This window comes from Carettochelys insculpta, chromosome 9 (genome assembly GCF_033958435.1).
Source record: "Carettochelys insculpta isolate YL-2023 chromosome 9, ASM3395843v1, whole genome shotgun sequence".
NCBI lineage: Eukaryota > Metazoa > Chordata > Testudines > Carettochelyidae > Carettochelys > Carettochelys insculpta.
The window spans coordinates 63,829,157-63,855,299 of NC_134145.1; the positions used below are offsets into that span (position 1 = coordinate 63,829,157).

Below are 26,143 nucleotides of genomic sequence, written 5' to 3' on the forward strand. Positions count from 1 at the left end.
TTTTTTCACCTGGGGCAGAATAAATTTTGTTCTGTGCACCCAGGCATGTGCAGACATGCACCGCCAGTAGAAACATGGGCTGCCTGCTGTGGGCGCTCTGCTAATCAGCTGGACAGCACTTGAATCTCTCTTGGGTGGCTGCTCAAGTGCTCAGCTTACAGGGAACACTGGTCACAACTTATCATGTGCCTAACCACTGCCAGATGGGAATGCCTTGTAGACATCCCAACAGAGGTTGGTTTAAAGAGCTTTATGAATTTTGTGCAAAAGTACAGAGCACCAGACCTGGCTCGATCTGTTTTTGTGAGGGAGAGCTCCTCTGCTACGTTATTTGGCACAGCAACAATATCAAGTGGGTATTTTTTCCCGATAGCTTTGAGACTGATTTCAAGAATAAGGATTTGCTCATCAGAAGTAGTTTTGAAAATTGGAGGCAGCTTTGAGTAACAAACATGTTACTCTCAGGTGGCCGGTATGGTTGTTTCGTGGAAGTGGAACAGGTCCTGAGAAGCAGGGAGGTGGGTTTGCAAAGGGAATTTCCAAGGCTAAGTGGTTTATTTTCTCTCCCCTGAACATCCAGCTAAGTTCGAAGATGATCTAAAGCTGTGGTGAGGAGGTTAGGACTCCCTCTCCAACACTGAGAAACCACTTCAAACAGATGCAATTAACACGTCCTCCACAAAATGATGGGACTCTCCCTTTTAGTAACCTGGAGTTCAGCTTAAAGCAAACCGCCACTCCTAAGGACAGCATGAGGGTTGACCCTTTGGTACGTGCTTAGGGAAAGAGGATGATGGGATACATGCTGCCTCTGCTTTTGCTATACTGCAATAACTAAACACTCTCATCAAAGTGCCACTGTGGCTGTCTGGGGGAAACCGGGCTGGTTTGGTCCCCTGAGTATAATCCGGTGTAAAGGCCTAGGTAGATAACCAGGGCAGATCTCCCATCCCACCATTTCTGCTGTTTGCTGGGCTGATGTGAAACAAGCTGGAAGCCAAAGACCATGAGAGAGAGAGAGAGAGAGAGAGAGAGAGAGAGAGAGAGGACAGTAGTTTACAGGTGAGTGGCAAAGGTTTGGCAGGCTGGAGACTTGGTGGAAGGGAGGCTTCCTTAGCATCAAGGACTGAGGGTCACCCTACCCCAAGGAGAAGAGTGTAAGTTTCCTGCAGAGGTTGAGGGGGTGGGGGCTTAGACCCCCTACCCTGCTTACTCTCCTTACCACGTTGCTGGGCCACTAATGTGTCCCTTCTTGCTCCAAGAGTAGAGGTAAGGGTGATGTGCTGGCCCCTGCCTGGAAAAGCAGGGGGCTCCTCATCCCAACATTGGCTGTTTTGCTGCAGGCAAAACACAGGAGTGGAAAGGGAAATTGTGCTTCCTCAATCTGTCAGAGCTCTTTGAGGGGGTCTGCAAGCACGTGGACAAGGGAGAGCCACTTGCTGCAGGGTACATGGACTGTGCGAGAACCTGTGACCGGGTATCTCACCAGAGGCTCTTGGACTTCCCTCTTAGGCCACAGCTGCTTACTCAGGCTAGGTCTGCAATGCAAAATTATGCTGCTCCAACGTACATCAGCAAGCAGCCACTGAATTCCGGAGGTGAAAGTAAGGCGTGCACCCTGGTGCATGGCTGTGACAAGAAGGAGCTAGCTGTCGGGGGCACTTGGCTGCAGGTGGAGGCCCCGTGTGCTCCTGCCCTATCCCACACCAGTCTGGGATGACTGAGCCTCCCCCAGGCTTTGTATGGGGACTTTGCTTGCTGTTCCCTTTCCCATCACTGTCAGGGAGTGAGGGGTTAGTGCTGCCTCCCTCTGCAGGGGAGGGCAGACAAGCTGGGTGCTTATCTCCTGATCCCTGACCGTGACTATCAAGCAGCCTTTTGGTATGAGTTTTGGGGGGGGCGGGGGGGTGACTCCTGTGCCCCTGCCTTCAGCCCTACCCTGGTACTCCCCAGTTGTGAGCCCCCACTTACATTTCTTCCAGGTACTGTGGTATCACAAGTCCCCCTCCCCCAACCTTCTGCCCTGCAGCTCATGCCTCCCATCTCCTTCCTCCTCCCACCGGGTGTTGTGATCTGACGTTGCCTGTAAGAAATGTTACTTCCACCTCACTGAAATCGCTGGTATATGGTCTGGTGGGTCCTTGTGTCAGCGGTGCCCATCCTCACCAGCAGCTGTTGTACCCAATGTGTTTGTGGGCTGGCTTCCAAAAGGCAGGAGTGGTCAAAGGAAGCAAAGCCGTGTCTACGCTCATGCTTTGTTGACCTAATTACATTGCCTGTGACTCTGCGCTGCTCAGGGTGCTGGTGGAGCTAAGTTGACCTAGAGAGACACTTATGTTGGTGGGAAATGAATTTAAGATGCTTCCATATGTAGGTCAACAGAAAGCAAGTTATATCAACCTAACTGTGCAGTGTAGAACAGTCGGGGAGGTCCTCTCCTGGGTCAGTAACTGGTTAAAGGACAGGAAACACAGGGAGTAGGAGTGAATTATCCATTCTCACAATGGAGAGGGAGGTTAACAGGAGGGTCTCAAGGATCCGTACTGGGACCTCAGCTATTCAGCATCTTCATAAGTGATCTAGTGAGCAGCAAGGAGGCAAAATTTGCAGAGGACACAAAATTACTCAAGATAATGAAGCCCAAAGCTGATGGGGGAGCATTACAAAGGGGTCTTGCAACACTGGGAGACCAGGCAACCCCAACATGACAGGTGAAATTCAATGTTGATGAATGCAAAGTAACGCACAGCAGAGAGAAAACAATCCCAACTACACATACAAAATTAGGGAGTCTCAATGCTCTGGCCCCCTTTAAAACAGAATGGGACGTGACTCTCTAGGATGGAGTATGGCAGAAACAGATCTAGGGGTTATAGTAGACCACAGGCTATATATGAGTCAATAGTGTGATGCTGTTGCAGAAAAAGCAAACATGATTCTGGGACGCATTAACATGTGTTGTGAGCAAGACACGAGAAGTCATTCATCTACTCTACTCTGCCCTGGTTCGGCCTCAGTTGGAGTATTGTGTCCAGTTCTGGACACCACTTTTCAAGAAAGATATGGAGAAATTAGAAAGGGTCCAGAAAAGAGCAACAAGAATGATCAAAGGTCTAGAGAACATGACCTGTGAAGAAAGGCTGAAAGAATTGGGCTTTTTTAGCTTGGAAAAGAGAAGATTGCGCGGGGACATGATAGCGGTTTTCCGGTATCTAAAAGCGTGTCATAAGGAGGAGGGAGAAAATTTGTTGTTCTTGGCATCGGAGGATAGAAAAAGAAACAATGGACTTAAACTGCAGCAAGGGAATTTTAGGTTGGACATTAGGAAAAAGTTCCTAACTGTCAGGATGGTCAGACACTGGAATAAATTGCCTGGGGAGGTTGTGGAATCTCCATCTCTGGAGATATTTAAGAACAGGTTAGATAAGTGTCTATCAGGGATGGTCTAGACAGTACTTGGTCCTGCCACAAGGGCAGGGGGCTGGACTCAATGACCTCTCGAGGTCCCTTCCAATCGTAGAATTCTATGATTCTGTGAAGCCCATTGACTGATGGAGCCTTGGATAATTCTTCTGCTTTGAAGGTTTCATACAAGTCATAACCCAAGTTTCCATTTGACCTACTTCTTTAGCTGTCTCCTCTTTGAAAGCTACTTTTATCATGTATTAATGAGCTCTGGTCTGTCATACATGAACCAGTTACCAATGCAAGAAAGCTCACCCTGTAGCTTTTAATGACCTCTTCTTGGCATTTAGCAGCACCTAACAAATCCATATGGCTCTTGGTTACTTCTAAGAAGTCATCTCAGCCTTGCTTAATGTATAGACTGCTTGTACAGCTGCCTTAAACAGCTCATTTAAAATTTCCCCTGAAGTCCCCAAAAAATGGGGCATCCAGATGCAGGACATGGGCAGAATGCTTCTGGAGATCCATGGATGACATAACTGCCCCTTGGGAGCCATGCTGAGACAGCGCCATTAGGAGCAGCTCTGAGGCTGCTTTAAATTGCACCAGAGGCCTGACTAGCCTTTAACTGGTTCCGGTATAGAGTGGCAAATAGATTATGGAAATCCACTGTTTCACTTTCTCCTCAGCCTAGCAGACTTCAGCCAGGCTTGTTTCAAGCTTTCTATAAGAGTTCACCGAACAAAGAAAGCAGTCATCTAGCACCCTAAAGACTAACAATTTTATTTATTTGTTGCAATTAGTTGTAATTCTTGCTTTTCCACTAGAGGGCAGTTTTATTCTATACATATTTTTTCATGGAATTGCAACCCTGACTCAAAAAATCACTGAAGAGGAAAAAGCAGGGGGGAGAACCTTTCATTGGTCTAACTTCTGCCAGTGAATGAGAGCAGCTTTCCAGGTACTACAGAGCATTACTCATACTAGCAGAAAGTCAGGTATGAGCCAAGAACATCCACATCATGGGAGTTCTGCCACGCATAGGAAGGAAAGTGCCTATTTTATGGCCTCATAAAACCGCTTCCGCAACTACTAACCAGCAGTGGGAAGGATGAATTGTTTTAAATGAAAATGGTCTGTCATGTGCCTGAAAAATATGGAGATGGGAAAAGACTTTCTGGAACTAATTTGCATTTAGCTAATCTTTGGGCAGCTGCACAGCAGAATCATATGTAATATGACATATTTTGCAGGGAAAACGTAAACCCTATTACACAGAGCACACGCCAGGAACACGGTGGTGAAAGTTTGCAGGTGTGCCTCTTTTGTATCCTATAGGTCTCATTCTCAAGGCTGTAGACTCCAATCTCTCCTACATTGCATTTACACTGAGATGATTCTGTGGTGTTCACAGCACCTAATCTAGATTTGCATGAGTGTAACTGAATTCAGTATATGGGTCAAAAAACAGAGACTTATCTGTGGGGAGGAAAACCTCACCAAAAACTTTGAGACAAAATAAAGATTGAGTTAGTTAATTAGAACTAAGCAATGAGGAAGAAACTGCCCTGCCATGGACTCAGTGATCCTGGAAGTTTGGTCCTTTGTGAGAGTGACACTATAAATCTATAGAGGTCGAGACCAAGAGGTTTTTAAACAATTAGCATCTACATGAGTCAAAGTCTTGATTATAACATAGAGTAGTCCTGGGGGTAGTGATTTGTCTGCATGATAAAATATCCAGGTTTTTAAGCCTTTCCTCAACCAGATTTTCACTTCTTTGACTTCTAGATTAAGTGCTTCTCCGAATTAGGGACTAAAAGTAGTTTGGGTTGTTTTTTCAGGACTGTTGATCCTGATCACTTTGACCCTATTGCCAGTGGTGCTGTACTGCATTATTGCTTTTTGCTGTTGGTTTCATTTGGAGTTTTTAGTGGCTGTGCTTTCAGGCAGAAGAAAGGGCGTTTTCCGTGTTAAAAAAAATCACATGCTCCAAAGCTGGAGAAATTCCCCAGCTGCAAGATCTGGCTCTGGACTTAAGCCATCTCCCCCAAAGTATTCCAGAGAGTCCAGGCCAGAGGCTTTAACTGAGCTCATGACAGCTGTGGACATGTCTGATAGCTGTTCAGCCTTCTTCTAAAATCTGAGGCTCTACCTACTCAGGGTTACACCTTCTGTAGAGATGGACCAAAGCCCGAAGTTCAAATCCCCATTCAGGGAGGGGCCTTCATGCCCATTTCTAATTATCGAGGCCAGGACCAGCCGTGAAAATGAGTTCAGGAACAATGGTTCAGACAGCAAACACCCTTGCAGCGCCTGAAGGTTTAGGATGCAGACCCCTGTTGTTCAATAAAGGCTTGTGTCAACCCAGTCCCGAAAAAGGTTTCGAAACAACCTTTCCTGCCATACTTAATTACTCTGTTGTAATTAGTGCTTCAGAATGGCACCTTGAACTTTACTAGAATTCTTGTGGTCCAATCAGCTACTCACATTGTACTTACACCCTTTTTTTCTCTCTGTCTCTTTCAGCGTAATACCATCTGAGTTACAGACCCCTGAGCATCAGTACGTTCATCCATCCTTTCAGGTAAGATAGTTGTACCTTAGAACAACCACAACTTCTGATTAAAGGTCAGGAAAAGGAAAATGCCCAAGGTCTGGAAAAAGAGCTAGATGTTTGTGTGGCTCATGAAAATAGCCCGTTAGAACAGGTCTTCACTGGCTGTGAAAGATTGAGTGCTTAAGTTGGATCTTTCGGGGTGCTGTTTTGTGCATGTGCGAAATGGCATGTTCTGGGGTAAAATTCAACTCCAGAACTCCTTGCATGCCACAAGGATTAACGAATGTCAGCGGGACGAGCTTTCCTATCCACATTTTGCAGTGAGGCCCGAGGCCAAAGTCGATGGCTGCAAAATAGCCTTTAGGTGCGCCGCTGGCATAGCTAAAATTGAGTAGCCATGGTTGACATTCCTGGCAAGTGTAGGCGTAGCCTTACCTTATTTCGGAACTTGCTGTCAATCATAGTCACTGGTGTGATGGTTCTTTAACAGGCGGTTTTATATAGTTATTACGGTGAAGTTGTGACAAAGTCGTAACTATCATTGGATCAAAAAATTGCTTAACAAGGGCAAAGAGTGGAAATAACTGCTGAATGTCTTCTGGAAAAGTCTGGAACATACAAAAAAGAATTGGGAAGATTTACATTTTCTGTGGCATTAGAATTTGGATGGGAATAACACATTTTGGAAATAAAAATGGCTGCCTTTTGAAACTGGGTCCCTTGTATCTCACTTTGCTTGATAACCTTTTGCAAAAACTACACGTTGAAGGTTATTTGAAACTCCCAGTGTGGATTATGTTTACTTCAGATATTCTGTAAGTACTAGGATTGTTGATTAATTTAGTTTACTCTCACAATTCACTCAAAAAATTAATCGCATTTTAACAAATGAACTATGATTAGCCACAGTTGAAATAGCACTGTTAAGCTATAGAATACTGATTGAAATTTAATATTTTTGGATGTTTTCTACATTTTTGAGTATATTGAGTTCAATCACAACACAGGATACAAAGTGCACAGTGCTCACATTTTTTACTTTTACTTTTCACTTTACATTTGTTTGCATTATCTACTGCAAATGTAAACCAACCTGTTTGTCTGAGTGATTGGCTGAACAAGAAGTAGGACTGAGTGGACTTGTAAACGCTAAATATTTCTATTGTTTTGTTTTTAAATGCTGTTATTGTTTGTCCATAAATCTACATTTGTAAGATTATCTTTTGTGATAAGGAGATTGCACTACAGTACTGAAATGAAGTGAAAAATACTATTTCTTTTGTTTTTGCAGAGCAAATTTTTTTAAGGAAAAGTGAACACCGTACCCTTTGCTTTCTGTGTTGTGATTTAAATCAATACATTTGAAAATGTTAAAAAAAAAAAAAAAAATTCAAACCCTGTAAATAAACAGCTTTCTCTTATTGTTTTACAGCATGATTAATCGTGCTTATTTTTAATTACTTGGCCATTCTAATAAATACCATTTTAACATTTTGCTGTTTGAAAGTTGCTGAAAATTCTTTGTTTTGTCCTGAAGAAATGCAGGAAAAAAAACCCATATATTAAAATAAACAGGTAAGCTTTTAACATGTGTCCTGGGGTGTATGACGGTGCCAAAGCTGCATGGAATTTTATGAAGCCTCCAGGGTTAAGAATGTGTTTTGTTTTACGCTGGTGTGTGTATATATAGAACCAAGTGGGCTTGTTGACCTTCAGTTATCTCCTTGCCTTTTGGCTTTAAAGGAAAATATGATTAAAACAGAACAGAGGACCATTTACTAAAATTAAACAAAGTTCTTTCCTTATCTCTGCATGAATTGTAGGTGGTTCTGTTAGCAGGGCATATAGTTCAGGTTGCCCACGATTTTCCATTCAGACCCCAGTTTCACTGTCTTATAACTTTGCCAGACTGGTTCGATTGAAATCTCCTTTGCGGAGTGTCCGCCTCAGGCTGATTATTAGTATTATGGGTCCGTTTAAGTTTCTGCTAGACCCTTGCAGCCAGGGGTGGAGAAATAAATTGTTTGGTTCCTGTTTAAAACACAAAACTTCCCGCTTTTTGGCTAAGGAATTTGTTGGCACTTGTGTTTGGCAGCCAAGGGGTCCCTCTGGCTTAAGTATGGGCCAGCCCAAGGCCTTTGTCCCTCACAGGTTTGTGTAGTGGGAACACGGAGCATCTCTCGTGTTCTCAGCACTCCAGCTGCCAGTGCTCAGGGCAGAAAGCAGCCTGACCTGTGGGGCTGGAGAGGGCAGGGTGGAGTGGTGGGGGAAGAGCTGGAAGTGTGCCACGAGTGCTTGGAAAAATAATTCAAAGTTTCGCAATCAATAACCATTTTACAATGATAACAGTAATGGAAACACCGAAAAGTAATTTTATTTCTACATCTCGCGGGAGTGGTAAGAGCCTGCCAACACAGCCAGGTTGACTGACTGTGTGCCAGCCTCCTCTCTCCTCTAATCTTCTTTGCCCCTCTATGTGACAGCGTAGTGGCCAGCAATGACACGCCATGCATGCCCAAGGCTGCCTGTGCCACCAGTCAGCTGCTCGACGTCAGCCAATGTGCATGTGGGAAGAGTTACTGAATTTACTATTTCCACCAATAGGCATAAACAGAGAAAGTTACGTTTCTTTTTAAAAAGCCAGAAGTGAGTGAAAATACTATTGCTGAGGATCCAGTACCATCTGGTCCGGTGCTTTCTTGATATCATACCGTGATGGTTTATATCTTCCATTATTAAAACCAGATACAATGTTACTTCTTCATTGCTATGATACCAGATGAAATTACTTCATTGGGCTTTGCTGTGCATGTTGCTGTTTGTGGGTTTGTTTTTTGTTTTAAGCAAATTTTCATTGGTGTTCCACATAAATAAAATGTTGTCTCCTGGTTGTTCCGTGGTCTCAAAAAGTTGAAGGAATGTTGGTCTATGATGATCAGAAAATACTCCCCTCCCTTTATGTAATGGCATTATAATCTGTTCAGTGCTTCTCATGTGTGTTTGGTGGTTTTGTTGGCTGCTGCTGCACATGGAGTATGCGTTTCCGTGGAGCCTTTCCTGGGCGTTTGCAGTTTGAGAGCTCAGCGATGGATATGAGTAATGGAAACTTTTCCTTCCTGTAGACATTGTCTTTTGTTGCCTTTTTCAACAGTAAATTTCCTCTGCTGCCATCTGCGCATTTCCCTGGTTCATTTGTTCCTGCGCAGTTCCACGTTTAGTGTCTCCTGGTGACACTGGACAAAGTTGTTCAGCTTAAACAATGAATTTACTGCCCACCACTTGCTGCGGCAACCTGGGGAGGGGATCCGAGCGCTGAGCTCCATTCTTACATCCTTTACGCCACCGCCAAGAATAAAGCCTCTGCCCTGGGAACTGGAGCAGAATTTTGTCGCTGCCACAGCAGAGTCCAGGTTGCTCGCTCACTGGGGAGTTGTTTCTGCAGAGCCACCAGCCCCATGACAGTGCTTGTGTCTCGAGCTGTGACTCAAAAACGCACACAGATTAGCACGTTGAAGAAAGGGAGTTGGCTGTCCACGCTCACTTTCAGCCCTGTTCCTTTTCCTCTTAGGGCGAGTCTTATCTCTGCATCAGTTTCAACTCCCCCGGGAACCACGGATTACACCACTTTTTTTCCCTTTTACATTCTCACTTCTTTTTGTAGACGGCTTTGTGTTCTCTGGCTGCGGCAGCCATAACTCCCACTTCCCCCTGACTAAGTTCCGCAGCTATCCAGCCCTGAGGACAGACACCTGACAGCTCCTTTGCTGCAGCTTGCTGGCGAGGAGGTGTGGCTGGCAGAGCTTTGTAACTGGAATTTTTCAGCAGGATGGCTTTGCAGCGAAAGATGCTTTTTCCCCATGGGCTGATGTGGCAGGGCTTCCACTTGGCACAAAGCCTGAAGGGGTAAATTTGGCCAATTAATCTATAGGCAGCACCAGGGAGTTGTAAGCCAGGGAGTTGTAAGCCAGCTCAGTGAAGATCTGAGCTGAGTTTATAAAGCCAGGGGGGTGCAGTAGAGTGATCATCTGCAGCCCCTCCCAGGCGTAGAGAGGGGAGTTTGAAGCTACAGGGCTCAGTGGTCTGCAATTCCTCCCTGGGAGGAGGGCGTTTGAGCTGAAACGTCGAGAGAAGGGACGCTGGTAACAGAATGACACCAGGACTTTTGCAGGGGGATGAGGCAAAATGCCACTTTTATTGGTAAGACATCTATCAATCACTACTTTATCATATGCGTACGATATATTACACTCACGCACTCACTCACTAGCACACTCCGTCTTGCTGTTGCTACCAACTGGTTGGTCCCATAAGTCCATTGACGGGTGAGTTAGGCTTGGTCTACACTAGATTTTGTTTGACTGCAGCTATGCAGTTCTAGCTACGGCAATTGCTTAGTTAGAACTGACGTATCTGAAGTCGACTGTGAGGTCTGGCCTTCCTGTGGGAGGTTTCACCCGTCGACCTCCCTTACTCCACCCAATAGAGAGGCATGAAATCGAACTCCAGAAGATCAACCCTGAACGGGTGGATCTCCTGGTATGGATGGACAAGCCCTTGGATAGGGGTGGGTTGGAGCCAGGCTTCTACTGCTCCGGATTTGTGCTCCATTGTTGACAAGATGAGACCTGGGGTCCCCCGGCAGGACACCTGAGATTTATAGTGGCCCCTCTCTCATGCAAATGTACACCATTATTTATCCCATGCCTATGCAAAAACCTGTCTGTGTCTGTCAGCCAGTCAGTCGGCCGCCCCTGGAGTCTTTGGGGTGTTGACTTAGTGCTGCCCCCCCATTCATCGCCAAAGAGGGCCTTTGAATCCGCACTCAGAAGAAGATACTGCTGCTGACTCTCAAGGCTGTGGATGTGTCCAGTCTTCTTTTAACGGCTGCAGAGAGGTCGCCGCCTTTGTCTGTATCTTCCCAAAGCAATCTGGCAGTCCTGAGGCACTTTAAAGACTAAGAGAAGAATGTATTAGGTGATGAGCTTTCATGGGGCAGACGCACTGCTTCAGAGCTGGAAATAGTGGCACATTGGCACAACTGGAACATTGAATATATCACTGAGAGATAGAACTGAAAAAAAGAAATGAAAACTGACAAATTAGCTGGTGGGGGGACACAAAGGGTGGGGAGGAGGGGGAAGAAAATTACTTACTCCCAGTGTCTGTTCAGTGAAGTGATTTGCAGAAGTGATCAATAGGAGTATGACAGAGGGAGAAGCCATCTTTGTAATGTGTAAAGGAATTGCTCTCTTTATTGAGGTCGAGGCCCAAAGTGTCAAGCTTGAGAATAAATTCCAGTTCAGATGTGATCACCAACCACGGAAGCAGCTGCCGGAGGTACCTGCTTTTTGTGCCTCATCCATTCACACCTCATTCACTCAAAAGGGCCATCAGTTTAAGTAAAAGGGAAGAGATCTATTACCACAAACGTTATACAGCGTTTCCACAAAAAGTCTTCATGCAGAGTCCTAGCTGTTTCTAGAAATGTATTTAATGCACTGTGTACACACGCAGACACATACACACAAATATAGACGTATGCCCAAAGTTTCTGTGGAAAAGGACTTAATACAACGTCACATGGAAATGAAGGTTATATATGGAGAGACTTAATACAGAGATTAGATGAAGATGGTCCATGCTTCTATGACAATGATTAATCTAGCAATTTATGATTAATACAGATATGTATCTCCAGTGCCCCCTTTGACCTTTGAGAATCATTTTGGTGGTCACAGTTTAAATTTTCCATACAGGTTTCAAAGCTATGCAATGAGTCATGATTTCATCCTGTGTTTTCAGTTTAGAATGTATCTGTTTCATCCAACAGCACAGGAAGGTTAAATATGGAAGCACTTAATATAAAGCTGAAACAAAGATGATCCACAGTCAATGAAAATAATTAATGCAGAGATTGATGGGTAATACAGAGCTGTGCCTACAAAGCCAGCAGCTGTAGGTGGGAGCTCAGGGGTGCAAAAATAGGATCTGAGGGACAGCAGAGTCACAACTCCCAGGTCAAATGGTCCCTGTCCTGGAACCTGGGTCCCCCTGCTTTCCACGGGGGGCAGTGGCACCATCATGGCATTGTGTGAGATGACAGGCCATGACCATTGGAGCAAGAGGCAAGGCAGGCTGGGTGTAGCAGAGACAGGCGAGAGAGCATCGTCAGAACTATCTGCAGCGATCATCGATCGCTCTCCTGCTTCTCTCTCTCTATTGCTTTGCTGTACACTCTGGCTTTGCATGAAGATCCTCTCGGCAAATGCAATAAAGGGTGAGAGAGGAGGTGGTTATGGAGCCATTCCATGCCAGTGAGTGAAACTGATGCCCTGAGAATTGGCCGTTACACTCAGCCCCTCTGTATAATCAAGCCACTGAAATTTTTGTTCCTAAATATGACATCAAGCAGGTTTCAGGCAGCCAAGTTTTGCAATGATGACTCTTGTAAGTACAAAAGCTACATGATAAAAGAATATTCAAGGCCTCTCTGTGTATGTGAGGTTATAATTCTCTCAGGGCTTTGGTCATCACCAAACCACAAGTATGATTTTCAGTCACCTCAGCCCCCAAATGGAATTTCTCTTTCTCTAAAGATCGTTTCCTTTGTAGCTCTTCTGCAAATGAGACAATAAGAAAGCTCATAGACGTAAAAAATAGCTTGAAATTTCCATATTACAACAGCCTGATATATCTGCCGCCCATGACCAGCTTGCAAGTTTGAGGCAGGAGAAGGCAAGGCCTTCCTAAACTGCTAGCTCTCTGGCTGCAGGGAGGAAGGCTGGGGCTGCTGGTCGAGGGGCAGCCTCCCCTACAGTGGTGGGGTGCTTGGTTCCCATGCAGCCCGGGTGGCAGGGGCATGGTCTCTGGCAGAAGGGGTGGAGCTGGGGACTGACTTCCCCCAGCCCTAGATTCATGCCCCCCATGAAGTTGTTCATATGATACAAGCTTAGCAGGTTTCACCTTGTGCTCAATGCTCTGATGCCCGACTGAACTGGATCCTGATTTAGATTTGTTGCCGGGTTTCACACTCCTGTTGGAAGAAAGGAACTGTCCAAAAGGACGGGACACTTGACCAGTCCTTGGTGTTGGCATAGTGGCATGTGTCAGGCTATCTTGACTCTGTGAAAGGAAACATTCAGAGCCTACAGGAAACCGTCCAGCCCTTGACATTTCAACATAGAGGAGCTCAGGTGTTCAACGTGCTGTTCTTTGGGGTTGTCTTCCCCAGTATGTGGGCACTGTGCCCTTTTCCTAGGAAACCAGCCTCTCCAATGCTCAATCCAAAACTTTCTCTGATCATAAGCCCACTAGAAACTGAGCGGCCAGCTTTGCATCCTAAGCAGTGGTTGGCTGAGTCATCCCACTGAGCTGTTCTGTCAAAGCACTAGTCTGTTGAATGAGCTGCAGAAGCCAGCAGTATGAATGAAGTGATTTACCCTGGTGCATAAATCACACGGCCTGTTTCAAATAAGTTTACACTCATGCCTGTGTGCAAAACTTTCTTCCTCATTAAACTTCCGGAGCTTGAACCCTTATCTGCTACTGCTGCAGGCAGAGCCCAGGCCAGCTACTCCCCACTATTCAAGACAGGCGATGAGGTGGAGTTACGCAAGTGCTGAAAACAAACACAGACAATTGAAAATCCCTGGCCACGAGTAATCCTCCTGTGCCGATACTGTTGCTGAAGTTGGGTGCTAAAAAAGGAAGAAGCAGCCAGACATGGTATCATCCTCAGCAAACCTATGTGCCTGGCTGCTGCGGTTCCCTGGCTTGCAAGTATGTTGGCAGCAGATTGAGAACACCTGGTATTGGGGTTAAAGGTTTCACAGCGTCTCTCTCAAAGGGGTTTTCATCACCTTCTGGTGTCTTTTAATGCTTTTCCTTTGAGCTAATATTGACAAGTGAAGCTCAGTGCTTGGGCCAGATTCTGAGCTGGTACAAATCCATTCACTCCAATTAAGCTAAAGTTGATTTACAGCAGCTATAGATCTGACCCCCTCATCCTTTTGTATCGCGTGTACAGTAAGGTCTCAAAGTACATGAATCAAGAGTACATGACCCCGTTCTTATGCGCTGACCCCGATTCAGACTCACACTTGTGACTCGTACTTATGTACTACGCATGGGACGAGAAGCAAGTGTGCAGTACTCACCCCCAGCCTCTCTCTCGCTAGCTTCACTTGGGAAGCGAATCTACCCACACAGCATCTTTCTTCTCGTATAAGAAAAGCGAGACTGCCGCCACCGCATCTTTCACCCACATAAGAAACAAGTCCACCCAAGTAGCATGTTTGGTATGAATTTGTCATATACTTCATAAAATATAATTTTTTTAATCATCTAAACTTTTTAATTATCTACTGAGATGGTTCATCCTGTTGTGATTATTGCCAAAAGGGCAACCTAAATAAATTGCATAAGAATCTCGCATGCTAGCGCATGAGCTTACGGACTCTCGGACTACACGTCTTCCTTCTCGCTCATGCTCTCGTTCCATGAACATTTCCCTCGTACGCTTGCATAAAGTTTTTCTTAATCTGTGAATTTTGCTGCAATCCTGGGCCCTAAGAGGAAAATTAGTAGTGGAGCTCGTGGTGTTGAAAGTGAAAAGAGGAGGAAAACTCATACTGTGAGAATTTATGAAGAAAAAGTTCAAGGTTTTGGACTCATTCAGAAGTGGCACGTTGAACTCTGAGGTTGCGTGGTTGTTCAACATGAACAAATCTTCTGTGCATTCCCTTACAATTCATGAAAGGAAAATAGGCTAAGCAGAGGAAGAAAGTGCACCAGCAACAGCCAAAAATTGATCCAACGTACGCATGATCCAATTCTTATTAAGACCGAGAACGCTTTACATTTATGGCTAGAGGACATGAATAAAAAGTGCGTGCCATGTGATGGAAGGGTGTTACAGGAAAAAGCTCTCTCTTTGTATGAACATTTCCAGAAATCCATGGGTGGTGAAAGTGAAGGATCTACTGCATCTACGAAAACATTTTTGGCAAGTAAAGGGTGGCTGGAGACATTCAAAACCTGACACTCGCTGCATAACATAGAGTGAACAGAGGCATCAGCATCTGCTGACCATGCTGCAGTCAAAAGATACCCGGCAGGGCTAAAGAAGTTGATCAAGGAGAAGGAATATAGACCAGAACTAGGGCTTAATGCAGACGAGACTGGCCTTTTCTGGAAGAAAATGCCCAGTGGGACTGACATTTCAGAGGCTGAGAAGCAGGCACCTGGGTTTAAGACAGCAAAGGACAGAGTTATGCTCCTATTTTGTGGCAATGTTGCTGGGCATATGATCAAGCCTGGGATGATGTATCTCTCTGCAAACCCCAGAGCATTGAAAGGAAAGAATAAAAACCTCCTCCCCACATTTTGGCAGTCCAATAAGAAGACCTGGGTAATGGCACAGATATTTTTGGACTGGTTCCACAAGTGCTTTGTCCCTGAGGCAGAAAAATGTCTGGCTGCGAAAGGAATGGAATTCAAGGTGCTGCTCATCATAGGCAATGCTGCTGGACATCCCAAGTTTCTGCAATTCATGCACCCCAATGTGGAAGTCGTGGTCCTTCCTCCCAATACAACCTCCCTCATCCAGCCACTTGACCAAGGTGTGATATGCACATTCAAAGCTATCTACACTCACCTCGCCTTCTCCCACATCCGAACTGCTATGGATCTCGATCCCGAGCTTGATGTACACCATTGTTGGAAGGACCACAGCATGTCAAGGAGGCTATGGAGGAACTTAAGCCCGAAACCATGAATGGGTGCTGGAAGAATATTTGGGAGGGAGAGGTGAATAACTTCACGGCCTTCCCATGGTAGAGAACGAAGTCAAGGGGATCATTAACGCTGCACATGAGGTAGGCAGTGAAGGATTCGGCGACATGGCAGAGGATGACATAGAAGAATTACTGAATGGTGATGGGGACAAGCTAACAGTAGAAGACCTAGAACAACTTGTGAAGAGTGCAGAGGAGGACAAATTAGAAGAGGAAGAAGAGATGGAGTAGGCATCGTGGGACCGCCATAAGTTCACCGAAGTCTTTCAACTCCTTAAACAGCTAACTGACAAGGTGCAGGAGTACGACCCTTCGATGGGGGGGAGTTTCAGGATCACTCGGGAAGCCAACAGCTGTTTCTTCCCCTTAAGGGAGATGTTCACGGAACTCCGGCGCAAGGAGAAGCAGCTCCCTATCACCATGTTCTTCAGCAAAGCTCCGCACAGAACGCGATCTCCCTCCCCAGCCTCTGCCATCATGCAGTTTCCCACCACATCGCCACAAAAAGCCTCCTCGCACACTCCGGTTTCATCACCTGCGTGAAAAAAGGTCGCAAAATCACCGACCAAAATGCCTGTCAGAGCTCAAGCCGCGCATCCTCCTGCTTCGTCGCCTGTGCAAGCTGAAGCCTGGCACTTTCCTGCTGCCTCGATGTCTGTGCCACCCGTTCGCAAGAGAACTTCACAACCTCTGCCTTCCTCTGAGGTGGATCCTGATGATGCTCCGTCTGTTGAGAGGTCGGAGGAAGAGGATCAGGAACAAAAAGCCCCCATCATGCTATACAGTGTGCTTCATCATCATCATCATCATCTTCTTCATCCATCGTCGCGCTGTACAGCAGGGTACATCATCATCATCGTCATACAAAAAGAAATGGAAGATCTTGCATTCAGATAAGCCCCATTGGTGTTTTTTTATTAAAAATGATGGTGTTCAGGTACAGTATTTTATAACATTTATACTTTAAGATTATGTACATTTAATGCACACAAAAAGTTTATATGCATGCACGTATATGGTTTATAGGAGTTTGTGAAGTTTAACCCTAGTTTACAATAGATTTCTATAGGGGACCCCAATTTATGCGAATTCAAGCTTATGCAGGGGTACCAGGAACTGAACCCTCGTGTACTTTGAGACCTTACTGTACATAAGCCTGTGTTGCAGCATGAACACCTCCCAGAACTTCTGGGTGTGCAGAGGTCATGCCTTCTTTTCTGCCCTGGTGGAGTCATTCGTGTTCTGCCTCATTCCACATGTGACTGTCCTAGTCTTTGTGCATGCACACAGATTTGTAGCCTAGAAATTAATGTTTGAACTCTACTGAGTAAAGGGATTGCAATTCTGCTTGGCTGTTATCCACCTGTGCAGCAGAAACCTAGAGCGACAGGAATGACCAGACTAGATCAGACCCCAGGTCCGTGTAGCCTTGTCTCCAACCAGAGCCAGCACCAGGTGCTTTGGGAAAGGCAGCTGAGAGCTAATCTGCCCTCCTCCAACCCCAATGAAGTGGTCATCCTAATCCCGAAGAGAGGCTGGTTGAAGACCTGATGATGCATGATGTTTTACATCCCTTTCCAAATTTGTTGGCATTAATTACTATAACTTGATGTTCATTTTAGCCATGTAAAAGCCCAGTCTTTCTTTGAATCCTACTCAGTTCTTGGTTTCATTGCAATCCTGTGGCATTGTGTTCTACAGGCCAATTATGCCTTTCATACTAGAATATTTCCTTTTATCGGTCTTGAACTTGCCACCTTTTTAATTTCCCTGATTGTCATCTTGCTCTCCTGTTATGCAATGGGAAGAACAGAATTCCTGACCTACCATCTCCACTCCTTTCATTATTTGACGTATTTTTATCATGTCTCCTCTTGCTTGTCTCCTTTCTAAAATTAACATCCCAATCTTTTGCATCTTCCTTCAGAAAAGCGTATTTCCGTGTCGCTAGTTGTTGATTGTCCTGCCCTCAACTCCCCTGCATTCTGCAGCCACCTTTCTGAGCCGTATTGCACACTCTATTCTACAGCCACCTTTCTGAGCCATATTGCACACTCTATTCTACAGCCACCTTTCTGAGCCATATTGCACACTCTATTCCAGCAGAGGACATGGCACTGATATCCACAATGACATTATAATACTTCCCACATTCCTCTCCATCTCATGAGTGTGCAGGAGATGGTTTCTGAGTGGTAATGTGGTCTTATGTACTGGGAGATAGTGTAACTCTGAAAACCATGCCAACTACCCAGCCCGTAAGTAGGGATTTACAAGTCTGATCCTTGGGCATCCGTGTTTTAAACCTTTGGTCATAGAACATTTTCTTCCTTGTCTTTTCTACCCCCAAATCACTGTTTCCTGCATCTCAGGAGCGTTTGTCCCCCCTTCATCTACTATATGTGGAAGTAGAAAACATTTTCATTTCAATTTCTCCTGTGTAATTAATAACAACTCTGCTCCTTGTCCTGCTTGGGTTTCTGATGTCCCTCATGTCTCAGTTTTGATTCCTCCTGTGTTTCAGTATTTTGGTATCGCTTTCCTTACACTTCTCCCTTTTGATGCAGTAAAGTACTTCGCTAGTATGAAGCTTCAGTGAAGGTATCTACGGGAATATTGTGCATTTCTTGAGCTGGTCTGTATAGTAGGCATTAAACTGTCCCTTTAGGGCTTGGCTGAGCATCCTTTGCTCTGCATGCTGCTAGTTTGTGAATGGAGCTGTGGTTCTGAAAGGTATGGAGGAACCGTTAGTGTATTCAGCTGTCTTCCATGGCTGTGGCCAAGATGGCTGTGTTCCCCAGTCTGTACGCTCAAGAGATGGGAAGCTGCAGGATTCATATATTTCAAGGCAGAGACCACTGTGATTGTGTAGTTTGACCTCCTGCATGACCCAGCCCATAACTTTGAGTCCTAGTCCTGCACCAAGAGCTCAAGTGATGGAGAGTCCTCTCCATCCCGGATAAACTGTCCCAGGGGCTAATCACCCTGACTATTTAAAAACAATGCCCCAGTTTTTGCCCAGACGAGGAATCGAGGCACAGAGCTGATCAAGTCCCTGGCCTGGGACCAGACAGTGAAACTGTAGCTGAGCTAGGACCCAAATGCAGGTCTCTTGAGTTCCACTTCTGTTTGCTAGACCACCTGGCTCACTGTGGGATCTGTGAGTGTCCAGCAGCCCCAGAGAAAGAGTCTCCTCTGCACTTGCCATTGAGCTTTTACCATATTATTGCTAGGGTACAGGTGCCCCTGGGCTAGCCAGTCTGCAAATGCTTTGGGGACAGAGCTCGGGAGTTGGTTACACAGAGGTCTGGAACCTGCCTGTGGGTGACAGAAGATCAGCGCCCGCCGGAGTGAAGCCAGGGGTTGGATGTGTTTCTGTGGCACTTGCGGAGGTTGTTGGCATACACGGCTTGGCGAAACCCTTCTTTTAAAACCACACGTGGCTGTAGGACCTAGCTTGCCGTGGCTGCTGTTGGCAGAGCTCCACTGCAGGGGCACGCTTACAGCTAAGGTGTTGACCCCTGTGTGGTATTTGATGGTTGTTGTCACAGTCTGGATTTCACAATCCAAGGAGTAAAACAGGGAACGGGGTACTGCGGAGCAGTCGTGGGGTTTCGTAGCTTGGGTTCGTAGTTCCCAGTCCCAAGCGCATTCGCTCCCTCCCCTCCCCACAGCAAGGGGGGAGAGAAGAAATGTCCAAAAAGCATCGTGGGCGAGGAGGCGCAGCGAAGGCCGCCGTGATAGGGAACTCTGTTCAGTGCGTGCCGTGCGCTGAGAGGAAGGACGTGCCTGAGTCTTGCCCCCCAGGCCTGCCTTCTCCCATGGGTGGATTGTCCGAACGGTGCTTGGTGAGCCGGTAGGGGGAGCGAGGGAGGTGACTGGCAAAGCAGAAGAGGCACTTTTCATCTCTGTCTGCACTTGTAATCTTCTAGCGGCTCCTCCGCTCCGGAGCTCAAAGGGTGAGACTGCGGCTGGTAGGAACCGCGCTGGGTGGAGGCGATATGGAAGTGCCCTGCTCCCTGCCATGAAGCTCCAGCAGAGATCGGTCAGTCCTGCCCTGCCCTGCCCTGCCCTGCCCAGCGTGCAGGGGAAAAGAAGTTTTAAGATGAGATCACCCTTTAAGATGGTGCAGTCTGTTCCTTCCCCCGAACACCTTGTTTGCTCTGTGGGCTGGTGCAGGGATGGGGGTGTGGGGCCGGGCCAAGCCCCGTTCCTCTCTTCTCCCCTTTGGGATGACATGGCATCTCTGGCAACAGCGCCCCCCTGCACCGCCAGGCTGTACCCTCCGAGATTGCCATAGGCCTTTTGAGTCACAGGGAGCTCCCCTCGCACCCACCCACTTGAGGGCCAGGAAGGATCTGGCCCCATGCATAGAAGGAGAGCGTGAACCGTTCATGAACCATTCATTTCAGTGACATGATCTCCCCTTGCCCTGCTCCGGGGAAACCATTCTGATTCAGACTCATGCTGCGCTCTCAAGCAATAATGATGCAGGGGTCAGTAGTCCAGGGGTTTTTCTGCAGCAAAATAATTTTATGCCAGGTGGGAATTCACCCTGTTCAAGGGCCTGGAGGGTACGGTCCATTCTCATTCATACTGTAGGGTGCCGTGGATCTGATGCATTCCATGTTTGTCTGAAAGCACAAACAGCTCATTTATTAGCATTATCCAGCCAGGAGCATCTCCAAAACAGCCTGACTTTGCATTTCTCACAGGGGCAAATGCATCATTTTAGCCTCACCCCCTCCTTTTGTTGCTCTTTTTTTTAGTCTGTGTCTTTCTGAGAACCTCATTCTGAACTGGTGCTAGAGGGTGACCAGCTGGGAGCAGGAGTCACAGGGAATTACAGAGCAGACAGCTTAACTTCTGGCCCAGGAAAGATAATGGAGCAAACAACTGAGGAAACCTTTTGCAAACATCTGGAAGACAATAAGGTGATGAGTAACAGTCAGCATGGATTTGTTCAGAACAAGTCATGTCAAACCAGCCTGGTGGTTTTCTTTGGCAGAGTAACACGCCTCGTGGAAGAGGAGGAAGTGGTAGATGTGGTATAGCTAGTCTTTAACAAGGTATTTGGCTCACACAACCTTCTCATTAATAAACTAGGCAAATACAACCTACATGGAGCTACTATAAGGTGGCTGCATAACTAGTTGGATAAATTTTCCTAGAGAGTAGTTATCAGTCCTTTGCAGTCAGGCTGGAAGGAGGTAACAAATGGGGTTCTCCAGGGATCAGATGTGGGACCAGTTCTGTTCAAATGTCTTCATCGATGATTTAGATGTTGGCGTGGAGACTACACTTAGTACGTTTGCAGATGATGCCGAACGAAGAGGGGTGGCAGGTGCTTTGGAGGACAGGATAAAATTCAAAATGATCTGGACAAACCGGAGGAATGGTCTGAGGTAAACAGGATGAAATTCAACAAGGACAAATGCAAAGTACTTCGCTTTGGAAAGACCAATCAGTTGCACACATACAAAATGAGAAACGACAGCCTAGGAAGGAGGACTGTGGAACAGGATCTAAGGGATCAACCTGCTCCACAAACTAAATATGAATCAACAATGTGACGCTGTTGCAAAAAAAGCAAACATGATTCTGGGATGCATTAACAGGAGTGTTGAAAGCAGGACACGTGAAGTCATTCTCCTGCGCTACTGTGCGCTGATTAGCCCTTAACTGGAGTACTGGCTCCAGGGCACCATATTTCAAGAAAGATGTTGTCCATTAGGCTAAAGTCCAGAGGAAAGCAACAGAAGTGATGAAAGGTCCAGAAAACATGAGCTATGAGGGATGGCAGAAAGAATTGGGTTTGTTAAGTCTGGAAAAGAGAGCCCTGAGGGAGGGCTTGACAGCAGCTTTCAAGTCCCTAAAAGGTTATTACAAGGAGGGGGAGAAAAAATGTTCTCTGTAAGTTCTGAGGATGGGACAAGCAACAAAGGGCTTAAACTGCAGCAAGGGAGGTTTCGGCTGGACATTAGGAAAAACTTCACACCTGTCAGGGTGGTTAAACCCTGGAGGAAATTGCCCACAGAGGTTGTGGAACCTTCATCGCTGAAGATGTTTCAGAGCAGGTTAGACAGACATGGCTCAGGGATGGTCTAGATGGTGTTTGGTCCTGCGTGAGCACAGGGGGCAGGACCAGATGCCCTCTCGAGGTCCCTTCCCGTTCTGTGATTCTATGCAGGAAGGCAGTCCATGAAAAAGAAACTGGGGAAAGGAGACGTTTGTTTAAATTTTTTTTCCATTTACTGGCCAGAGGATTTCCTCATTAGTGTTGCTAATGCAGGCTCTGATTTTGTGCACCAGACACCAGCTGTATACAGGAGCCCCTGAGCTAGACGTTAACGTTGTCCTGACTTATGCATGCAAGCAAGACCACCGAGCTGCGCACATCTTGTCTTGGCTGGGTTCCCTAGGCATGTACCTCAAATCAGGTTTGCTTTATATTTGTACTGGGCGTTCTTTGTTTCTAAGCACAGGCCTGGGCTGCTTTGTGCTGCTTGCTGCGGTACAGACCTGCCTCTGTCTCTTGCTTGGCTCAGCAGCAGTCATAGAACAGCAGTCCTAGGGCACAAGGGTCGGCCCTTTGTGTGGAGAGGAATTGCCCCCGGGAGAGGGAATTAATGTGTGTGGAGGCCCCAGAGAGCAAAGCTGGGATAGAGAGAAGGGAAATGGAGGAGGAGGAGATGGCTAGCAGCAGCAGGACAGTAGTAGTAGAAGGGCAGATGGAAGAGGGGCTGGCAGGCAGTGCAAAGCACTCAGTGTAAAATCTGCCAGAGTCCAAGTTTCCGAGTAAATACAGCGATGACTGGAGGCTACCAAGCCCTGGAGAGCCCTGTGGGTGTGATGCATTGGACAGCCCAACTTAACCCCCTGATCCCAGCTACTGCTGGGCTAGCTGGGTCCTGGAAGAGCTGTGGGAGCTGGCACCTTCTTGTCTGACAAACATGATGATGAATCCTACAGGAAGTGCATTGTTAGTATTAGTCTTATTGTTTGTCTTGAGATAGTATTTAGATTTCCGCTGCTAAGGTCAACGCCTTGTTATGCTCGTTTTTCGTTCACAGGAGATTGCCCCTGCCCCCAGGTGCCTATAGAAATGGCAGATGGAGCGGGAGAAAAAGAAGCACCATTTCCCCCATGGTACAGACAGGCTAAGCGACTTGCCTAAGGTCATCCAGAGAGTCCAAGGCAGAGTCAGGTGTTGCACTTACATCTGCCAAATACTTGTGCAATGCCTCAACCCAGGTTTTAACTTCTCAGCAACTATATCCCAGCGTTTCCCCACGCTTCCCCACTGCAGGGCTGTGGGCCATGGGATCTGACATCAGAGCAATATCTGGCTCTGCCATGGACTCTCTGGGTGACCTTAGGCAAGTCACTTAGCCTGGATAGGGCTTACCCGGGCTTACCCAGGTTTGGAAAGATTTACTGGAGCTCTGCTCAGATTTAATCCCTGCCACCTGACGGCCTTCTGAGGCAAGCAGGGTCAGTCAGAGAAAGTCTAAGGCCCGTGAACAGGGCTCCCTGTAAGCTAAGCGCTTGGACGGCCAACAAGGAAAGACTCGGGGCCTGTCCAGCTGATTAGCAGAGCACACACAGCCGGCAGCCTGCATGTCTCTTGGTGGTGCACATCCTCACATGCCTGGGTGCACCAAAAAAATTTATTCTGCCCTGGGTGGAAAAAATGGAGGGAACCTTGTCCATGAACATCTGGTGAAAATCAGATTCAAGGTCATTTCAAGGATTAGCCTCTAATGGTTGTGATACATTTTCAGTGCATGTAATAGCTGCTTAACTCAGGTGTTAAACGGAAAGATGGGGCTGCCGTTGCGGAAGGGAACTGTGACCCAGTCAGTACATGCCAGTCACCCTCTCTGACAGTGGCCAGGGCCAGCTCCTCCGGAAGGCAGAAAAACCCAGAAATGGGCCATTATGGAAGAAGCTGCGCCCCTGGAATGCTTCTAAAGTCAAAGCAGGATAAGGTGAAAATGAATGATATAATAATGGAATACTTCTTGGGCCACGAATCCGTGCTTCCAGATGTCAGATCTGGCTGAACTGGCCTGACTCTTTCATGGTGCGGTGTACCCAGCCTCTGAACATTAGCTCTCAGAAGGCAGCGGAAGCTGGGCTGTCACCCATAGGATCTGAGCTCCAGGCAGATAACTGAGTGACCAGAATCACTGCACAGTTACTTTCAGCCATGCACATGCAGGTGGACAACAGATGTGTTTGAGCCCAGGCTGACCTTTCCACTTCTGAAGATGGAAAGCTGTTCACTTGGGCTTCCCCCACCTCCCATTTGGATGAATTTACTTCATTTGTTAAATTTATCATAATTCCCACTGGCATTGCTGGAATAATCTGAGCCTGACACAACTCTTCCCACCCTATTGCCTCCTCTTTGTCTGGGCTTTTTGAACTGGAGCAGGGGACAGTCTCATGTGTTCTTTTCTGTAACGCCTGTTTCATCCCCTCCTGAGATTTGCGGTTTGCATGATGTTACTCAGACCATTTCAAACAGATGTTAGCCCGCCATGTGTGTGTGCAACACAAGTATTCGTACTGTGGAAAGATCTCATGACTGCTTCCTCCTGGAACCCAAGTGGATGTGGCTGTGTTCTTAGTTCTGTCTCCTCCTTCTCTGAATTTCAAACATTCCTTTGAATTCTACAGCGTGCAGTGGGCTTTTGATAGCCCAAGGGGGAAGTGGTACAAAACCATTAGCCTGAAGTGTAGGAGGAGGTGCAGCGAGGCTAATGGCAGTCACAGACAGCGCTCTGCCAAACAGACAAGCTGATGTGGGAGGGGAGCGAAGGTTGGGAAGGAGATCAGACAGACAGAAACATGGTCTTGTGGCTCCCCTGATACTCCCTTCCTTGCTAGGGGTCTTGTGAGCCTGTCTGCTCGCCCAGAACTCCCTTCTCCTTAACCTGGGCTGGCTCTTCATGGGAGCATCTGCACCCCAGTGCAGTGTGTCAGGAGGGGGCAGCCTGCTGGGTGCACCGCATGCTGGCAGGCAGGCGCTGAAAAACCACTAAGCCTGGGTCCCTCAGGCTCCTGGCTGGGCTGCCGTCCAGACTCCAGTGCGGATGAGTCACAGGGGGCTGCTCTTCTCGGGCTCCCAGTAGTCAGCACCAATGCCCTGAGAACAAGGGCAATGGGTACAAACAGAATATCAATCAACAGTGCCTAAGCCAGCCCCCACCAAGGCAGGCCTGTGAAGATGGAGCCCCCCTGACCCATGTATGCTCCAGCCTTTTTTCCTTTCCCATTTGAGCCCATCTGCGTGGCCTTCCCGTTTGCCTCTCCTAACTGCGCTTGTCGTGAGCATCGCTCCAGCAATGAGCTGCTTCCCACCCCAGCTCTCAGCCCCGTCAGCCGGCCTCCCACCCAGCCCGGACTTCTCTCCCCAGCTAGCTCCCAGGCTGCTGCCTCTGGCCTGCTGCTCCAGCAGATAGACAGCCTCCTCTCAAACAGGTTCCTTCTGCTCGTCCCTCCCTTTCCCGTGCCTGGGAGGTTATGGAGCCCTTTGCTGGCTGGAGGCTGCAGGAGGGGCTAACCCAGTGCCTGGGACATTCATTGCACCATTGTTTACAATTGTTCTCACCACCCCTTATTGTTCCTAGCCATCTCCATGCCAACTGATTTCCTGGTGCCCTTGCAAACTCTTCCCTTCCCGCTCCATGCTCCTGCCTCCAGCCCCCGCAGAGGCTCCTCTGGTCATGGCCAGAGCATGTGGACCCAAGGGAGGGCCCCTGTCAGAAGGTCGTCTTGCAATACAGGTTGAACCTCTCTAGTCTGGCACTCTCTCATTCAGCAACATCCGTAATCTGGCGTGATGGTAGGTAGCTGAGTGACCACATGTTATGGGCTTGGCCAAGTTTCCCAGGGTCCCATAAAGTTTGTTTCCAGCCCCCAGTCCCAGCTGTCCAGGTTCTGTGCTGTTATTGAGCTGTAATTTACCCCTCAGTGTCTCCGAAGAGCCCAGCCAGCGGTGGAAGTGTTGGTAGTGCTGCCAGACAATATCAACCTCCAGTGGCCCAGCGAATTTTCTCCTCTGACACCGGTCAGGTGCCGAGGGTGCCGGACAACAAAGGTTCAACCTGCAGTTCAGCTGAGCAGTCCCAAGCTGTGGGAAGGGGTTTTTCTGAAGAGCTAGGTGGGAATAAGTGCGATGCTGCTCCAGGAGAGGGGACGGGGGAGGATGCAGGTATTGGAGGTATAGCTTGGTGCGGGGGAGCTAAATGCCATTGGGCTACTATCCAGTGGCTTGCAGAAGCCAGCAACACAGACTCCTGCCCCTCGTGTGCCTGGTCGATGCTGCAGTGGTGTATGTGGAGGTCTGGGAGGCAACACTTCCCATGCTAGTGAG

The 26,143-nt window shown here is 47.3% G+C and overlaps 1 long non-coding RNA gene across 1 annotated transcript in view; it reads left to right on the forward strand.

Annotated features, from left to right (window-relative positions):
* The first annotated feature begins 5,953 nt into the window (after positions 1–5,953).
* LOC142018046 (uncharacterized) overlaps positions 5,954–26,143 on the forward strand; it is a 118,806-nt gene continuing 98,616 nt past the window's right edge. The window contains exon 1 of the long non-coding RNA XR_012646666.1: positions 5,954–5,992. This is a non-coding gene — a long non-coding RNA (uncharacterized LOC142018046). The remainder of the gene's footprint in view (positions 5,993–26,143) is intronic.